Raw genomic sequence first — 20,437 nt, 5'->3', positions numbered from 1 at the left:
GACTGTACATCTCGGGTTGTTCTTCTCATGATCTAAATATCGTCAGCGTAGGCCAGTAGTTGGGTGCACTTGAAGAGGAGGCCTCTCGCATTTACACCAGTATCGCGAATCACTTTCTCCAGGGCCAGGTGAAAAGGACGCATGATATGGCATCCTCTTGCCTTGTTAATGTTGATCCTTCTGATTTTATCTAGCCTCGTACAGTCATGGTCAGCCTAGTCAGTCTTATCAATTTCGTCGGGATACCGAATTCTCTCATGTCCGCGTACATTTTTACCCTGGCTATGCTATCATAGGTGACTTTAAAGTCGATCAAGAGATGGTGCAACTGATTCCCATATTCCAACAGTTTTTCCATCGCTTGCCACAAAGACAATCTGATCTGTTGAAGATTTTCTTGGAGTCAAGCCTCTTTGGTATGGGCCAATGATGTTCTGAGCATATGGGGTTATCCCGCCTAGCAAGATAGCGACGAATATCTTATAGCTGATACTCAGCAACGTGATATCTCTATAATTGCTGCACTGCTTGATATCCCCCTTTTTATGTATGGGACAGATAATACTCTGTTGCCAGTCCCAAACAATGAACATCAGTTGAACCGCTTGGTGTAATTGGTCGCCTCCTGGCGCCTTATTGTTTCTAGGACAATGAATTGCATGGACTGTTTCTTCTATGCTTGGTGGTGACAGCATTTGTCCGTCGTCTTCAGTTGGCGGGACCTCCAACCCGGTTGGTTATTGAGCAGTTCATCAAAACACTCAAACACTCAACCCATCCCTCCAATATGCACATTCTGTCGGAAATCAGACTCTCAGTCTCAGGAAGATGAGCATCCATGTGTATAGGGCTTCATCCTGTTGACCTGTTGGTAAAACTTCCGCCTGCTGCGGTTGCTCCCTGTACTTTTCGAGTTCACAGGCTTGTTGGTTTTCCCAGGCTTCCTTTTTCCATCTGTGAAGTCACTTCTTCACTCGACGGAGTTCTTGGTAGGTCCCTGCGTGTGCCCGCGTTCTTTGAGAATATAACATTACTCGGTATGCAGCATTCTTCCGTTCCGTTGCTAGCTTACATTCACCGCTAAACCACCCGTTCCGACTTTTCTTGCAGTTCTTGCCAAGATCATTTGTTGGTGCTTCATCAATAGGACATCTGTTAGCTGCGGTTAAACCTTACAGGTTTTACGGAGGGCAATGTTGTGAATTGCTTCAGTATTCACTCTTACCTGATTTTCAGAGGGGATTGTAGGTGGTGTCGTAATGCGTACATATTTGCTCCCCTATATATTCTTACAATCATCAAGGCTGAGGGGTGGAGGCGTTCGATCAGCACGTGATCAATTTGGTTGAAAGTGATCTCATTTGGAAAGGCCACCGTTTGTTTGTGGGCCGCTTTCCGTGCAAACCAGGTACTTCCAACAATCATTTCGTGCGATACTGCAAACTGAATAATCCGCAGTCCTTTATCATTGGTGTCCTCATGTAGTTTATGGGAGCCGACATATCACCTGAATACGGGCTCCGTTCCGACTTATCAGTTGAAATCTCCGCTCCGCTCAATCGCCTCGTAGATAGTATCCTTCTCCGAATCTGCAGTCTCCTCTATAGAGGTGTGAAGGTTTATGAGGTTTATATTTCTAAATTTGCCTCGCAAACGCGGAGTGTATAGCATTTCGCTTATATTTTCCGCTATAACCGCTATAATATATGGTGTAGCGGCTCTTCTCAAGTAAACCGGTCTCTGTCCAACGCATCTCTTGCAACTCTGTTACATCAGCCTTATATTGGGACAAGGTATCGGCTAGCTGCTCATACCGAGAGCCCACTTTCCATGAGAAAATGCCCAAATCGTTATTCCATTGTCGTTGCCGGATTCGTCATTTTGAAATCCATCCTGTCCGAGACCCCTTCCGTGGCTTGGTAACACCCAACGTGGGGGACCAGTTGGTACTTTTGTCCTGTCTTCTATAGCTCTGCTAATAACCTGTTAAGACCAGGACTTTTGTTGTCTTGTATGGTTTAATCATGTAAGTCTTGCTGATGAAAATTCTCTGGTTAATATTGGCTTGAAAGTCGAATTCAATTGAAAAAACTAAAAAGCCCACTGAAGCAAGTATGGTTTGATAGGTTAGATAATGATTTGAGAGCCCCTCGACTCCATCAAGTTCATTAAATTCAGGTGTGAAAGCTTTTGTTGATCTGTTATGTAAGAATATTTGGTACACGATAGTTCCATTTGTAGATAGCTCATAGTGCATATGCGATGCGTATGCCCGACGTTCAATGCGATGTAAAACTGGCATTTTATCTTTTAGGGAGCCATTTGATAGGAAAGGGGCAACTTTGACCCACAATAACTTTGTTATTATTGTAACTTTGTTGTTAATAGTTTGATTCCAAGCACGGACCACCAGATTTGTCGGTTGTTTCATTTCTGAGAACGAGAAGTCACTGACCCATTTCGGATAACCCCGACCCGGCAAGCGCTAATAGAGACCTTGAATTTGATACTCCGTATGGCCATATTATGTGAAGAAAAAAATGTTGCACCCTTCTTTTAAGTGTATGGAGATCCCACCTTAAGTTCAATGTGCAGCAGTGTTACTCACTACATGCGTGGGAACTCACAGTTCCAACCTTTCTGCCGAATTTCATGTCAATGGGTATAATCGTTTCTGAGAAAGGTGCGTGGGCAGACAGATTGTACATCAATTTCAATGAGATTTTGTTTTCAACAAAGCCTTAAGAAATGGCGATTCCACACTAAACGGGTCAAATTAATCTTTGTAACTTTGAAGAGAATGAGATGGGTTATCGTTCACTACACCACAGTAGATCTACTATAGGCAGTACCCTTACAAAAATGACCCCACTTGCAAATGTGCTTGCAGAAGCTTATCTGTACACATCAGAGACGCTAAACAAGGAAAAGGCATAATCTTCGTCAAATCGTATTGGTAAGAGAGAGATCGGTAAGCTTCTGCTATTCTGATACTACGGCGTGGTCACCCATATAGCAAAAAGTTGTTTCACGTATTCACTTATACATAAGCAAAAACTTGCCCATCTCACCAATACATTGGCAAGTCCGGGCGGTATGTCAAACACAGCTGATCGGGTTTTTGGTACATCTCGCTCATGCTCAAGGGCAAAACAATTTGAAATCGTGTGTACTCGCACTGATTTCCCCCCTTGAGGGGCAAGGGGGAGTGAGGTAGCTGTCTAGTATCTAACTGTGCACTACACTTTAGAGACCATAGAAAAGCGCATAATCCGATGGTAATTCGACAGCCGGTTGGACGTTCAAACCAATGAAAAGCCACGCGAAGGTCGATTGAAACAGCGAAAGCTTGATACGACAAATAGCGATTTGGGTTCCATCTGGATCAAGTTTTACGAACGCCAGGGGTGGCAAACCCATTCCAGACGAATTTACACAATTGTTGTACGGCCAAATAAACAGTGAAGGTTCGATTTGATTCCAATGAATTCTAATGTCAGGGATGAAGAAGGTAAGTGAACCACCTACGTCGTTTGATTCATTTTAATGTAGGCTTTACCGAGGGAGTTAAATGTCCTTGTACCCACTAGACTCCTAGTAAAAATTACCATGAAATGCAAAGAAATTACGCAACATTTTAATAGCCAACAGGTCTCGTAAGTTGTCAACAATTCTGGAAAGTAGCGCATTTTAAACACGCACATAAATGTTATGTACTTCTTGATACAAATTTCGCTTCCTGAGTAGGCTATAAAGGAATCGAATACCGAAGCTGGACTTTGTTCTTAATGCCACTCGTCGCGCATCGTCTGCCTTCTGTTCTACCCTAATTTGAAATACAACGCCACATTCTATTAAGGAGATAAGGGCTGTGATGCGATTTAAGTGGTTTACAATATTTGAATGTTAATCTTAGAGATACCGTGTGTATATCATGAGCTTTTATAAGTATCAATGTGAAACCCGCACCACCCCTTGTTCACTGTTTTGTGTCATGTATTTTTGAGACGTTTCAGATGTCGGTCACCTTAGAATAGTAGATTCTATTGCATGACATAGCTAGTAACGAACTTGTTACCCTCTCTTAACGTGTGACCTCCATCTTTTGATCGATATGTTTACGGGCATCTCGCGTTGCACCGACGAAGTTCTTTTTTAAGGTTTTGTGTAAAACAAAACCTTATTAGAATCGATTCGATATCTGTCTGCCCGTCTGTCTGTCTGTCTGTCTGTCTGTCACAGCCGATTTATTCGGAAAAGGCTGGACCGATCGTCACGAAAATTGGTAGGAGTATGTGTTCTACCGTTCCCTTTACATGCAGTAACTGACGCCATTTTGTGTTAAGTTTAAGGGGGGGCTCCCCATACATGTGAATGGAGGGTGCAACATTTTTTTTCGCAGAATGTAGCCATGTGGGGCATCAAATGAAAGGTCTCAATTAGTACTTTTCGAAACTGGTTTAATATTTGATATTGGGTAAAACGCAGGGGAGTGAGGGCTCCAAATATGACTACCAAAAAGTGTAACAGGTCTCGTTCTCAGAACCTATCCAACCGAAAAATCTGAAAAAAATCACAGTGGTGCATCTCTACGAAATCTAGGCCTCAAAATATATCCGGTTCCGATATTTGCACAAATAAAGTTAATAATAGTATATTTCCACATTTTAGACATTTAGCCGGCACCCCCTTTATGTTCATCACAGAAGTACAAAATTTGGCATGCGTATAATGAAGAACATAATGCATAATTTGGTCAAGTTTGAAGAAAATCCGACTATTATTAACAAAGTTATAGGGGGTAAAACTTTACAATTTTTTATGAATTTCGTGCACTCTACAACCTGCATGACGTCATCATCAGATATCAATTCGCCAATACCACACAAAGTAATTTCGTATGAATTGGGTGGAAAAGAATTATTTTGTTTTAGTTTTTTAATCATTTGTATATGAATATCAATTATTCCAACGGGACATGTGTGTATGTAGGTATATAGTATATGCGTGCTAATGAACTTTGCGGGTAGTGCCTATTCAGATAGATATAAGATGTAAATCGGAAATATGGGTACGATCAATTTATATACGTGTCTATATCTGTACAGTATTCAACAAGTCGGGAAACCGGAAGCTAGATGCTTCAGGTATGAAAGGTTTTGTTTATTTCTTTTATGAAGAGATTTGGGTGTGCATTTGTCCCATTAGCATGTAGCACGTAAAATATGCATATATTATGTGTAAATAGCCACTTTCAAGTGATATTGACATTCATAGTCTGGAATTTGCAGAGAAGCGACAGCTTTGACTTAGTATTACTTTGTTAGTAATAACGCGATTTTCACCAAATTTGGCAGGATTATGCTCTATGCTGTAGTCTATATTGTTGCAAAATTTTGTGAATCTAGGGTGAACTTAAGGGGGGTTTTCCTGTCAATTACTAAAAATTATAGCATTGTACTATTATTAACTTTATTTGAACAGGTATCGGTATGGAGGGTATTTTGGAGCCTAGGCACCATATAGCGACAGTTCCCTGATTTTTTTCAGATTTTTCGGTTTGGTAGTTTCTGAGAATGGGTTCGTTAAAAAATGACCACTTTCAACCCCCCGCACCCCCCACCTTTTCAACAAATGTCAAAACTAAGACTGGCTTCGAAAAGTACTAATCGATACCTTTAATTTGATACCCCACATGACTATATTTGATGAAAACAAAATTTACACCCTCCCTTTGCATGTATGGGGACCTCCCTTAAATTCGACGTAAAAGGATGTAACTCACTATATGCGTGAGCGTTCACAGTTCCCACCTTTCTACTAAATTTGGTGCCAATCGCTACAACCGTCTCCGAAAAAAAATGCGTGTGACGGACAGACAGACAGACAGACAGACAGACAGACAGACAGACGGACAGACAGACAGACAGTAAACCGATTTTAATAAGGTTTTGTTTTACAAACAAAACCTTAAAAATAGGCAGTTTGTTTGTTTAGGCTGTACTATGTACGTATGTCTCGTAGTTTTGTAGCTGTATACGGATAGAAAAATGTGCGTCGAAATTTCTTAGATAAGATGAACACAAAACCTTTATACCCGAAGCGCGAGCTTCCGGTATTCCGACTTGTTTGATATTCGGAGTCGTTCGGAAATTATAGTGTTAAATACGTGATAAGTCACATGTCAGATTTATGTCGATCGCCGTAATAAAGCTGGTATTATCGGTCCGAATGATGTTGGAATAACTTCGCTAAAAGGGAAAGAATTAAAGCCAAGGCTGTACATGTGTTTCTGCAAGAAACCTAAGGTTTATGGACTAGGTATAGCAGATTAATGGTCAGTTGAGGTTTTATGGCTAAAAATCGCATTCTACTTTTTAAATGCGCTTTTCTCGAAACCGCATGTTGAAAATTGGCTGCCATCATAGCCCAAAATCTATCAAACGAAATTCTTTGAAATTTTCACGACCTGTTCAGAACATATAATTATGATTTATTCAGTAGTTTTTTTTTATTCATTGAAGAAGCCGTGAAAAAAACGCCAAAATTCATAAAAAAAGTTTAACACGGCACCAAAAATTTAGCTTTTAATATTTTTTAATAATCCTAATTTGCGGACTGTAGGTAAGTCTGTACGTTAAACTGTTGTTTACTTTTTTTCTTTAAAATAATCACAGCGGCCTCTAGCATGGCGGCAGAAAAACACCTTTTTTTAGAGATGGATGTATAAATTGTTCTGTATTTCAATAAAAAACTATGCGATCGGGCTGGAAAAATTACTATGCACGCTCAAGATATTATTTAATCTATGGTGAAAAATTCGTATTTGTACCTTTATCCAGTTCTTCACAACAAATTTCTAAAAAAAAGCCAAAAAAAACGGCCTTCACACGGGATGACCCCCTTAATTCAGATGGAAAAAGTGCGGTGACCAATCAGACTGAGAAACTCGGTTTTATTAGTATTTATCTTTTGTTCAAATCTGCTTACATCTTTTTGCAAACCAAGAACCTTTTGGCCAAAGTTCATGATTTGGTAAGAGAACAAGCAAATTTTATCGGTGAAAATACCATGGCCCATTAAGACCCTCGAAGTTCACCGTACAAGGAAATATGAAAAACCTCACCGATAACGAGAATGAAATATATCGGTGCAATTTTGCACAATCGATAAGGTGAAGCGGAAATCCAAGCTTCTAAGATTTCTAGGATTTCCCTGTAAATGGGAATAACAGGTAGGTACCCGGCACTAAAGATGAGAACAATTCTTATTTGTCAAATAAAAATTACGACTACCCACGCAGACCGTATTGCATTTCAATTCCTTAACCTTTTCGCCAGAAACACCGCGAACACACATCAACTGGAAATAATAATTCTGCGAAAACTGCAGGAGCTAAGGTGAATTTTTCTACAGGGAGACCGCCAACCTAACGGTTTGAGTGCGCTCATGGCAGAGATAATTGATCCACTGTTTAGAGAAGCAGTCTCTATCCTCATATCACGGTGACCGGCCATTTCAATGTTATAGATTGGAGAACCGTGGTGAGGGGCTCCTTCGACCTCTTCAAGTTCTCATGATCATAAGCGAGGGGCTGATGGTTGACATCCCTGATAGCGCCATCAAAAGATTTGGGATCAGTTTTTCCATGACGCGGTATACGATTCGGAAATCGTTGCTACCTCCGGCAGCTTCTGCTTCTCTGACCAGGGCATTAGTAAACTTCTTTGTGTTACGGCGCACACTCCTAGCCTTCGTTTGGCATCAAAGCTCTGGGATACCACACTTGTCGTTACTCGGAGCAATCAATAGAGCCTTCAACCCCTCACGTTCGCCAATCTGCTTCTGCGATTTCGAAGTCAACGGGACATTATACTGCCTCTGCGGAACGTGGAGTTGAGTATAGCCCGGCAAATGAGCATTATTAATGACGGCTAAATGAATACTCATCGATATTCTCAACAATCAAGGGTTAAATTGAATTGAACTTTGGCATCCATTAATTAATTGCATCTAGCTAAATTGCAAATGGGAAAAACAATTAAAGTATTTGAAATCTCCACTCATTAGCATTATCAATGGGGTCACCTACATCTATAGTAGAAAAGCTTTTAATTTATTGCATTGTCCTCTCGTGTGGTGACATTGATTATGGCCACGATAAATAGACGTTCGAATCTAATACTGAGCCGAGCCGCGTTCATTAGAGCGACAACAACCCTTTTGGTACGCATCCACCTGCCTAAATAAGCCCAATTTAAATTTGTACATACATAATTGGGGCATAATCAGCAGAAACCAAATAGAGTATTCCACCCATAACAGGCAATCTACCATCATCAAAATTAAAGCTCCATAATTACAAATTTTCAGAATATTTGTAACACTTGTACAACTTTTATGTAGCGCACATAAGTACCATCAAATGTGAAATGTTGCCAATGTTAGTTGGTACATTGTGTATAAATCATTAGTTGCCATCTTGCTCCACCGACGTAAGTACGTACGAAGCTCTCAAAATCGACTAACAAGTGTTCGATGGAGTGCCTTAATTGCAGGTCAAGAGCTCAAGAACGGTATGCCCAATGTTACAGATGAGTTATCCAAGCAGAAGCCAGGCGTAGGCTCCACTCATAATCAATTTGAAGAACGTCGGGAGAAAGTTGCTTAGCACACAATGGAAAAGACAATAAAGTTGTTGCCCGGCCTATCCCATCTCCTAATCCCGGGACCGGACTGGGTTGTAACAAGGAATCGAACATCTGCTGAGCAGTAAGTGTGTACTTGGCTCACTGTGATCTGCTGCAATTAAGTGAGGTCTATGTTTTTCCGATAGTGGAGTGTTCTCCATTACTTTAAGGGGGAGCAGAAGGCGAGAGTCAGATACTACGGCCTTTTATTGCCAGTAAAAACAATTCCGAATTTGCTGATGTTTAGATTGCTGGCCAATTAGCTCTGAATTAGGTGAATTTTCCCGGGAAGCCTTCCCATGCCATGGGTTACTTTGGGGTTTGTTTTACAAACGAAAGGAAATTTAGATTTCTGGATGAGTCTCATTGTGCGTCACTGAAATTATTTGGTCGTACTCCCGGGCAGTTGGATTCTGACATAATTTGGGAAATGTTTTGTACATGAGCCATTGCCTGTTGAAGAGGAGACTGCGTTTGTCCTTAGATGTTCAACGATTTCATTATCATTTATCGAGTTGGTCCAAGCAAAAAAGTTATGTTGATAATCAGTGTCCATTCTCGCATTAAAAAAAATCAGATACCTCATGCTGCAAATAACAATCTAGAATTTTCCACTGGAATGAGGCAAAAGGCAAAATCGAACTTTAAATTGAGTTTTCAACTTCCAACTTTCTAATAAAATGGAAAATTTCACTTGGCATTAATTATGGAGGCATGACGCTGCGAGTTCCGAATAAACAAAAACGCTTTTAAAAACTGGAAGAATTAGTAATGTTCCACGATTGACAGAAACTTGAGAGTTGAAAACCTTTTTTCTTGGAAACCAATAAATTCAGAATATTCTTTAATTCATTTTAATATACAGATGCAATGGATTCTCTCATTTCTAATGAAAAAAATGAATGAAGGTTTCAATCATCAGTTGTTTTAAGTATAGTCAAAGAGCGCCTTTTTTCACTGCTTTATCAAGTCCCTATCAAGAGTTAGAATTTTAAATTACTTTAAGCAAATCGGACACCGGAAGTTTGGCGCTTCAGAAATAGAAGGTTTTTGCTGATTTCATATGTAAGACTATTTGAGTGCACGAAGGTTGCGTATATAATCGATAATCAATTCTATGTGGCACTGACATTTTATCTCTCAGGCGGTAGGTAAGGAGCACTTTTGACTTACTATAACTTTGTTAATAATAACAGGATTTCCACAAAATTTTCCAAATCCCTGCTTCACATTAAAACATATGTTACTGAACATCTTACGGATCTAGGATAACCTTAAGGGGGATTTGCGGAAAATTTTCAAAATAAGTTAAACATTATTTGAGCAGATATCGTAACGGAGATTATTTCGGAGCCTAGATCCCATGTGCGTGGGCTGCCATGATTTTTGTAGGTTCTGTCTTCCGAGTGGTTTCTAAGAATGGGTCATTGAAGTAATTGAGAATCCATACTCCTTCTCTTTGCATCCAGTATTACACCTAATAAGTGCTTCGGAAAATAGTCCTCGTGACCTTTCGTTTGATACCTCACATGTCCATATTTGGTGAAAAAAATGTTGCTCCCCTCTTTTAGGTGTGTGGTGAACACCTCCCCTCCCTGTAAGTAAAACGTACAACAATGTAATTCATCGTTTGAGTGGGGGTTCACAGTTCCAACCTTACTGTCGAATTTCGTGTCAATAGGTCTAACCCTCGCTGAGAAAAGTCCATGTGACAGGCAGACAGACAGAGGAGCGTACCTATTGATGTGTGCGTGCACTTTTCTTTTCTGACTCTGCATAGGCTAGCGTTTGCTCATCACTATGGGAAGGATGCCTAGAAAATGAAACCAGCGTGGGGAAAGTGAGAAGGAGTGAAGCTACCGATCAGGGTTTCGGTACTCCAGTACTGGGGGTTTTGGAAGTGAGCGAGTTGGCTCCCTGCCGCCGATATCACTCGGCCGCTCTGCTTCGGTGATGGACAACTTGATAGCCGTGTCATCAAATGCTTCAAGGGATCTAGATTTGGAGAGAGAGATGTTCAAGCAATGCAAGACTTTGCCAAGAACACCAATATCAAAGGCGAAAAATGATAAGCTGAATGGATCCAAGATCTAGCGATTGGCCCAATCAGCAGGACCTCTTCAATTCTCCAATCCCCACCAATGCCAAAGACGGCACAAAGTGTGGAAAGCCCTTTAATGCTAAGCAAGGTGGAGCTTTTAAAAAGGGAGATCCGGTCAGGACTCATCGAGAACAGTGCTCAGACATGGGAGAACTACGTTTTACTTAGATTAAAAATAGTTAAAGTTGGTTAGATAAAAATAGCAAAACGTAAACCAAACTATCTAAAAGATGGGGTGACCTATTATTATTATTATATATATTATAATGAGCCGCAGGGGGCGGAAAGAACATCCAAGCAAAAGTTGAAACCGGCCATCCCAATAGTGTAGTAGGCGACCCAAATAACACCACACTATAATGCGGACAACCTGCCATCAAATCAAAGAGTGCGCCAGAAAGATGAAATCAGCAGGCGCCTAAAGGGAAAAGGGCACATTAGTAGTTCAGAAGAACAGAGCTTAAATTTCGGAAAGAAGGAAGTCTGAACCGAAAATGGTGGATTATCCCAGGCCACTCACAAAAAGGCGAATAAGAAATTGAAGGTACGAGTTCGCCCATAGGTAATTGTTATCTCTCGCAAGGGCTATATGTGGAACGCGGAAACACTAGAAAAGGTCAAAGCTGACCCCGACCTAAAAGATCTAGGCGGAAATGTCAGAAGAATCCCAAGAATCCAGAAAGATGTTCGTATTGAAAAAATCCAGCTTGGGCAAAACTGGTGGCTTTCGTAACCAAACAACAAACTCACTTGCGGGGAATATCACGGTACGGGCCCAAAGACAAGCGGTCTATATACAGTACAAGGATTTCGACTGGCTGCTACAGCCAGAGGAGAAATTTGCACTGCTTTGAGGGAGCCATTTCAGTTGAAAGAACTGGATGGAGAATCTTTTGTAAGTCGAGGTAAGCCTATGGTAGTACTCAGACGAAAACAATGAGACTATCAGTGGATGCAGTGCAGAAACTATTAGCGGCAGGAAAAGTTCGAATCGGTTCGGTTGTCCGCCATCTGAGAGAGTCATTAAAGTAGTGTTTCTAGTGCCACATGTCTGAACACTTTATGAAGGCATGTACCGATGGCATCGATCGATTCAGAAGGTGTAGGGACAAAGGTTATATTTCCAGAGAATGCAACAGGGACCCCAAATGCCTTTTGTGCCCCAGGCGGTCGTGGATTGGTACCCACGATGGAGCATAAAACCTGGGAAACGCCTGCTGAACTAACACCAACAGCTCTACTACTAATCCCTATCTCCACCTCCACGTGGTGACCACTTGGAGCTCTTTCTTAACGAAAAGCTGCAAACGGAGAAGGATGAATGTGAGTCTCCCGCGCCTAAAAACGGAACAAATTATACCAACTGGTCCTCCAGGTTGGTGGTTGGGTAGGGCTGACAACTATACACGGAAAACCGAAGTTACGAAGCCACAACAAGAGCCTCGGATTGGACGGATAACACAACGACGAACCCGGCAACGACAAAGGAATAAAGATTTGCCCATTTTCTCTGCTAAGCAGCCCTGTTCCAATATAGGACCGCTACACCATATATTATAGTGGCCATCCAGTAAACCAGTAGGTTTCTTATTCAGCCAGAAATTGAAATATGCTGTTATCGGCTTTGAAAACATAAGCCGATGGCTATGCCCTCTGCGCTTGCGAGGCAAATTTAGAAATATAAGCCTCATTAACGTTTACGGCCCTACAGAGGAGACTGCAGGGGCAGTGAAGCATACCTTCTACGAGGCAGTAAAACGAACCCTCGATATGATACCAAAACCTTACTTGGATACAGCCAAGTAGGAACGGGGCCCGTATTCAGGCGATATGTTGATGATTATTCAATTAGCAGTGTCACACGACAGGGTTGTTGGGAATACCTGGTTTGCCCGGAAAGAGCTCCGCAAACATACGTTGGCCACCTCAGATGGGACCACTTTCAACCAAATTGATCACGTGTTGATCGAACGCGGCCACTCCTTGGCCTTGATGAATGTCGCAACGTATAGGGGGCCAATATAGACTCGCATCACTATCTCGTTGGCATGGTCGTCCGAGCTCGAATAACAACACCATCTACAATCCCCTCTGACAATCAGGTGAGTGTTAACACTGAAGACATCCACAACACAGCCTTCCACAACACCTATAAGAGAGAAATGGATACCGCGATAATTGCAATCAACAGAGATCCTGGAGATGAAGCATCAACAAAGGATCTTCACAATCACCTGAAGAACGTTATCATAAATATGGCCACAAACATACTTGGCCCCAGACGCAAAAAAGTCGGAACGGCTGGTTTGACGATGAATGTAAGCTAGCTACGGAACGGAAGAATGCTGCATACCGAGTAATGCTCAATTTTTAAAGGACGCGGGCATGCGCGGAGACTTATCATGAACTGCGGCGAGCGGAGAAGCGACTTCACAGACAAAAAAATGAAACCTGGGAGAATCAACAGGTCTGTGAACTCGAAAAGTACAGGAAGCAACCGCACCAGGCGCGAAAGTTTTACCAACAACTCAGCAGGATGAAGCCGTACACACCTCGATGTTCATCCTGCCGAGAGAAAGAGGGAAATCTGATTTCCGACAGAATGGGCATATTAGAGCGATGGGTTGAGTACTTTGATGAACTGCTGAACAACCAGAACATCGGCGAGTTGGAAGTCCCGCCAACTGAAGACGACGGACAAATACTGCCACCACCAAATATAGGAGAACCAGTCCGTGCTTAAAAATCATAAGTCACCAGGAGCCGATGGAATTACAGCCGAATTGGTTAAATATGTGGGCGACCAATTATACTAAGTGGCCCATCAACTTGTACGCAAGGTATGGAACAGCAAATCAATGCCTGACGACTGGTAAAGTGGTATTATCTGTTTCATACATAAAGAGTGAGTTATCACACAGAGCAGTAATTATTGAGGTATCATGTTGAGTTCCATTCATAGGATATTCTCCGCTATCTTACTAGGCCGGATAGCCACATACCCTCAGAATATCACTGGCCCATACCAAAGAGGCTTCAATCCAGGCAAGTCAGCAACAGATCAGATCTTCTCTCTGCGGCAAGCGATGGAAAAACTGTTGGAATATGGACATCAGTTGCACCAATTCATTACGACGAAATTGATAAGACTGGTGGCAATGTCAGCACCGAAAACCAACCAACCAACAACATCAAACCGGACTGGTCAAACGGGAAGAATAAAGATAGGAGACAACAACTTTGAGACCGTTGCTAATTTCTCCCATCTAGCCAACAGAAACTATTTCAGCTTACAAAAACTGTTCCGCTCGGAACGCCTCAGCATAGGATCAAAGCTCTTTCTGTACAAGACAATGATCTTGCTAGTCCTCATGTATTCCTCGGAGACTTGGGTTCTTCAAAAGAAGAATTGCGAACTCTTGGCCGCGTTCGAAGGAACAATCCTCCGGAGAACTTTTGGCCCCCTACATGAAGATGCACGATTCCGTAGCCTACATAACGACGAAATCTATGAACGATACCATGACCGTCAGGTTGTGAATAAAATCCGGTTCAATAGGTTACGGTGGGCGGGTCACTTAATTCGTATGTATGAGGATTATCCAGCCCGGAAAGTATATAAGGGCAATATCTATGGTAGAAAAAGAAGACGAGGCAGACCCTGCCTGAGATGGACGCGAGAGAGCTTTTAGGGATATCGAATTGGTGGACCTCGGCGCAAAACTGGGATGCCTGGAGTTCCTTATTAAGGCAGGCCTAGACCGGATACCGGATGTTACGCCGTTGATGATGGTGAAAAGAAAGGGCGTGATAACCGGCATGTTACCGGAAGTGGTAAATGCCCGAAATTCAGGAAGGCGTTGACCTCAATCAGATAAACCTCGATCATTCCATGGTCGCTCACGATTTACTTAAGCAGACCAGCCGCGAGTCTGAAATCGAAGTTGCCCTCTTAAGTGCAGCAACCGTCACGGGGGCGTATGGGTTACAGACTCGACTGGTAGAGGGGCGATGTGGGCTTATGGTAGGCAAGTTATTCAGTGCACCATAAATCAATTGGGTAGTGGCTCTGAATGAAAGAAAATGAGCGGCGTGTACGTGTATAGCTGCTACGTCCACCCAGTCTTACATTGCCTCAGTTTAAGGACATGTTGGACAACCCTGTCCACGACGCGATGGGACGAAGTCCGAAAGTGATTGCCAGTAATTTTAATGCATGGGTCCTAGAATCTAGTGCTTATTCTCATAACAAGAAAGGAGCTCTGATACTGCACAGAGAACCCTAGACGTGAGGGCAGTTCCGGCAGCAACCACAGACGAAATGTTGAAAATCTGCGGCAGAATAGGTGAAAACAAAGCTCCGGGCCTGGACGGAATACCGAATAGGGTCTTTAAACTCACCCTTAAATCTAGACCGGGCATTTTCGCCAAGTTGTTTGAAGCGTGCATTTCCGAAGGGTTATTCCCGACAACATGGAAGCGGCAGAAGTTGTTACTGTTGCCTAAGGCTGGCAAACTTCCAGGTGAGCCATCCTTCCATAGACTCATATGTCTTCTAGACACTGTGGGAAAAATGGTGGATCCGATAATCTACATATAATAGTTTGCTCCCACTCGTTGAGAGCCAAGAAGGTGTCGAAGATTGACAGTATGGGTTCCGTAAAGTCAGATCAACCATTGATACCATGAAATTAGTTCCTGGTTTGGCCGAAAATGCAATTCACGGAAAGGGTAGCACCAGGAAATATTGCGTAATAGTAACCCTTGATGTGAAAAATGCCCAATCAATTGGGACCGTGTACAGAAGTCCCTGGCCACGATTAGTGTTTCCACCTAACTCGCTGACATTGTGGACTACTTGTAAGAACGGGCGGTTTCGTATAACATGAATGATGGACCTCAAAAGTACGTTGTCTCCGCGGGTGTCCCACCGAGCGCGTACTGAGCCCGGTACTGCGAGACATCATGTGCAATGATATTCTTAATCTTACGGTTTCAGAGAACATAGTACGCCGCTACGCCGACGATATTGCATTGGTTGAGATCGCAAAGCATCTAGAAGATGCTGGGGTAGAATCATGAGAAGCAATCAGTGGCTTGATGGCTTGATTGACTAGCATTGGGATGACACTCGCGAAGGAAAAAACGGAAGCGAACCTCATGACTAAGTGCAGGAAAAGAAAATTGCTCGCATTAAAATTGGGGATTATATCATCACTTCCAAGCCGGCCATCAAATACTTGGGAGTGATGATGAGTGCAAAGCTCAGTTTTAAGCATAACCTGGAGTACATTAGCGAAATGGCATCCAGCGCTGGTACGGCTCTGTAGCCAGGATGATGAGTTTCATCTTGCTGTATGCAGTCCTAGTTTGAGGATCCCTTCGAGCGTACATAAACTTAATGCGATTTACAGAAGAACAGCCAACTCATCTCCCCTGGCACGGCGGCCTCATTTGAATCTGCAGCACCCTGTGAATTAGAGAACTAATCAAGGTATTAAGGAGAATCGAGGGAACGCCTAAAGGAACAATGTATATACATCACGGGGTACGTACAAATGAAATAAATGTATGTTCAAATGGTCGAATATTCTTTCACAGGAAATACACAAATACTTTCATACTTGAAACGCCAAGCTTCCATTTTTGCATTAATTATGAGCAATTAATTGATCTAAATGAGTAGCAACGAATAAAATGAGCATTCTAGTTCCGAATGATTGCCATTTCGGCTTTCTGGATTTTCTCCATCAGCAGATCTCACTTTTTGAAAGAGAAATTCAAGATTTTGGCCTGATTCGAAAACTGATCTCTTAGCTTCGCCGTCCGCCTAAAGAGATAGAACTGGTATCGGCCCAGTTATAATGAAGGCCTAGACAAACAAACAAAACATAAACCATCCATTTTTGGACAAGTTACTCCAGATCATTTTTGCTATTAGACTCTAAGAAAACATCGTGTGACAGTGTTCACAACAAGAACAAAGAGTAGTGGTGAGAGGGCGCTTCCTTGACGTGGTGCTCATCAAACGCATGGAGTGGTGTTGATGCATCCGCCGCACTTCCAACTTTACTTTTCGGATCTTGTTAGAGCAAATAAACACAGCGTGAGTTCTTCTGTCACTAAATGTTATCATGGAGCATACCAGATGAGCTGGTGTGGCACACGGTCCAACGCTTTCTCTAGATCCAGAAATGCAATGTAATGAGGGCCAACGATGTTTCTTTATGAGTAATAGAGCAGTGTGTATTGCGTGAGTAGTTCCGCAGTTCTTGACAAATTTGGCTTGATTCACGGTTTCAACGATTTTACGAATACGGTAATTTGAACATTCTGCTCGACTACCTTTCTTTTTCCATATTGGAACTGGAGTACTTTCTTACTAGTCATGATGGTGTTCTACCTTCCTCAGTAACCTGATTAAACAATTCACTGAGCCACAGTGTTGGGTCCCAGCTTTTCATTTTCCATAGTTCAGATGCGGTGTCGTCAGGTGCCTCTGCTTTCCGCGATTTCACCCGTTTTATTACTTCCTCGACTTCAGTTAACAGGTGGAACTACTCTAAATGTCGGCACTGTTTATGCAAGTGGAGGATAAACAAAATCTTCAGTTGGGATCTGCTTGAAATCGCCACCGTTTAATGCGTGGCTGACAAGTGCGTCCGCCACGTTGTTTTGTCGGTGGCTTGATTCGTAGGGCGACAATCAACGGCCAATGTTGAGGTGCAATGGTCTCAAAGGGAACCGCTTTGCAATCAGTGACGGTGGAAAAATGTCGGCATCTTATGAGAATATAGTCGACTTGCGTTTTACTATTCCCGCTATAAAATGTAGGAAGATTAGACAATCGTTGCATGAACCATGTATTCATAATTACAAGGTCATGGGTGTCTCAAAATCGATTATACGCTCGCCAACCTCATTGCACGCTCCAAACCGCTTTCCTTCATGGCACCTGTTGCCGTCCGCCTGTTTCCCCACATGACTATTAAGGTAGCTGGCAATGATTATATAGTTATCAGCAGGCACGTTGCGAGTCTTTGCATCTAGAAGTTGGGAGAAGACATCCTTTTCGCCATCAGGTCGACCTATCTGTGGTGCGTACGCGGTGAAGAAGTGAATAGTGATATAATGGTGAGTTTCATCAGCCGATCATCAAATCGTTCGACTTCTTTGATGACATAACGGAAATCCTCGGAGATGGCAATACCAACACTGTTTTGAGTGTGTGGGCTACCAAAATAGAGAAGTTTATAACCATTTTTGTCGCGTTCGCGTTCTATGCAGCAGCTTTTGGCAATACACCGTCAATACATATCAATGCGCCTTTTCTGAAGGGCTCTCGCAAGTTCCTCGGTCACTTAGGGTGTCAATATTTAGCGTGCCCATTTCACGACAGGACCGTGGCCCGTCCTGCCGCGTCGAGTGAGATGGACGCCCTAGCATTTTTTTGAGGCTTGTTACTCGATCCGATCATGTTGTTTCTTACGACGTTGATCGGATTTAGTTGATCGCCTGTCGCGGGACCTGTCACCAAGAAAGGTCAGGTAGGATTTAGCCTAGTGAAATCATTTCAGTTATACTTTATTTATCCCTTTGTTTGAACTCAGTATTTTATTTTTGTTTTACTAAGGATAGTACAAAGTATGTCGCCTCAAACCCTGTTCCTTTATCTGGGCTTGGGACCAGCATGCTATGTTATTAGTTAGTCCACTTGCTTCCTTAAATATACAAATCCCTCGTTTCTATCTCTCGTTGCGTTCATGGATCCCTGCCGTACCCTTACAAATTAACGTCCATCAGAACCATAATAGTCGTCTCTTGATTTAGTTTTTTCTTACATTCCTTACTATCAGCTCTCCTTATCACTCAATAACTCGACTTACATTAAAATCGATATTCGCCATCCCCCTTTGAAGTCGGCAATTCACCATATAGTTTAGATGCAAGATTTCAAAATTAAACTTCCACAAAGAATCCTCGGAATAAGTGTCTTCCTTCAATTGCGTGAATATGGATTTCTCATAATTTGGCAACAAAACTACTTCGTGTTCTTATCTGCGTAAATACTTGGTTTGGATTCCAGCAGAAAATTGTAATGTGTCACGTTCGAAATACTGGTCTCCGTTGGGATTCTATCAAACTAGGTCTATTATGGGTAACAGGAATTTAAGTCTTTCCTATGTTGGACTTAAGACACTTGCAAAGTTGTCGCTCATTTGACTTAAGTAATATGGTACCTTTACCATTATTGTCATTGTCATCCAATTGAATCAGCTTCTCATCAGTCCTCCTTTTTTTTTAAAAAGGACCTTCCTTAATCATACTATCTAGGTCGACTTACTTCTCTTAACATATCATCTCTTCACTACCGTTGACGCCTCCCTGAATGTACCTATGTAACGGTTCCATTAGGCCCGCTGTTCTATCTCCGAAATTAATTTCTAAGACTCCTCATCTCTTTTTCGAAGTGTCTGCCAATATGAAGGATATTGCCAGAATACATCCGTTTGCAGCTGAGTATTTTCAGTCTATCCTTTGATACACTTATGTATGTTTGCATTGCCACAGAGGGAAGGGAGGTATAAGTATTATAAAATGAATGGTAAGCATAACTACTACATTACCTTTTTCTTTCTTACAATTAGCATCCAATGAACCAATCCACCTCCAAATCCCAATACCACTCATCCCCTTAAAATTCCAAATATGCAAAAACCAGTCAAGCACCAACGACCAACAATGATTCCGCTCGGAAGGCATTAGGAGGCCAACGTTAAACAACATTAACATTATGGAATGATCCTGGGGCTATTATACAAACCATTTGTTTTAGATTTCAACGAGATTCCCGACCGGAAAATTTTGTTTCCTTTCCGTTCCATATACAAAAACCTGATCATCCGTTACTGTTACTGTCCTACGGCAATCCTTTTTGTCTCGTCCCACTCCAATCTCATTCCTATATGGTTTCCGTATTAGGTTCATTGTGCATGCATCGAAGCCTGATAGACAAGATACAAACGTATTTACATGTGGAGTTGTTATATGCATACATACATATGTTATTGGGAACAGATGGGTCAGGTTTTTCATTGTTTTGCCCCATCTGTTACACTTTGGTGACTTTTATTGACGACCTTTTGCATGGCAAACGAATAAAACGGAAATTCGGTACGGTGCGTATACAAAATAAAATTACTTTTGAATTTTCTTTACTTTACACGGAACCTTTCCGGTTTCTTTCATAGTAAAATTTTACGATATTATTTTGTGACTTTACATCATCACGGCGTGGGGGAACATAAAACGATGGATATTGTGTTGTTGACAGATGACCCAAATATTTGGTTTCCCGATGACTTTATTATTTGTCCTTTATAGGGACATATTTGGATATGTGCACATGCAGGCACTGTATTAGAATAGAACCCTTCTAGGCTCAGGATTCATTTTGAATCTTCCAAAATACATTTTACAACTCAGTCGATGGTAGACGTAGGGACGCCTCTCCTCTCCTCCTATCAGGATAGGTTTTATTGGTCAATATTCAGTTATAAGGAATGTTTATAACCCGTGTATTCTTGAAAAGCGGTATCATATGTAGCAAGTGTCCTGTATGTACTATAATGAGTGTTGTTTTCTT

The 20,437-nt window shown here is 42.0% G+C and overlaps 1 protein-coding gene across 3 annotated transcripts in view; it reads left to right on the top strand.

Moving 5' to 3' along the window:
• LOC119649750 overlaps positions 1–20,437 on the top strand; it is a 421,393-nt gene that overhangs the window by 297,703 nt on the left and 103,253 nt on the right. The window lies entirely within an intron of this gene.

This window comes from Hermetia illucens, chromosome 2, assembly GCF_905115235.1.
Source record: "Hermetia illucens chromosome 2, iHerIll2.2.curated.20191125, whole genome shotgun sequence".
NCBI lineage: Eukaryota > Metazoa > Arthropoda > Insecta > Diptera > Stratiomyidae > Hermetia > Hermetia illucens.
This window is presented reverse-complemented; position numbering and strand designations above follow the sequence as displayed.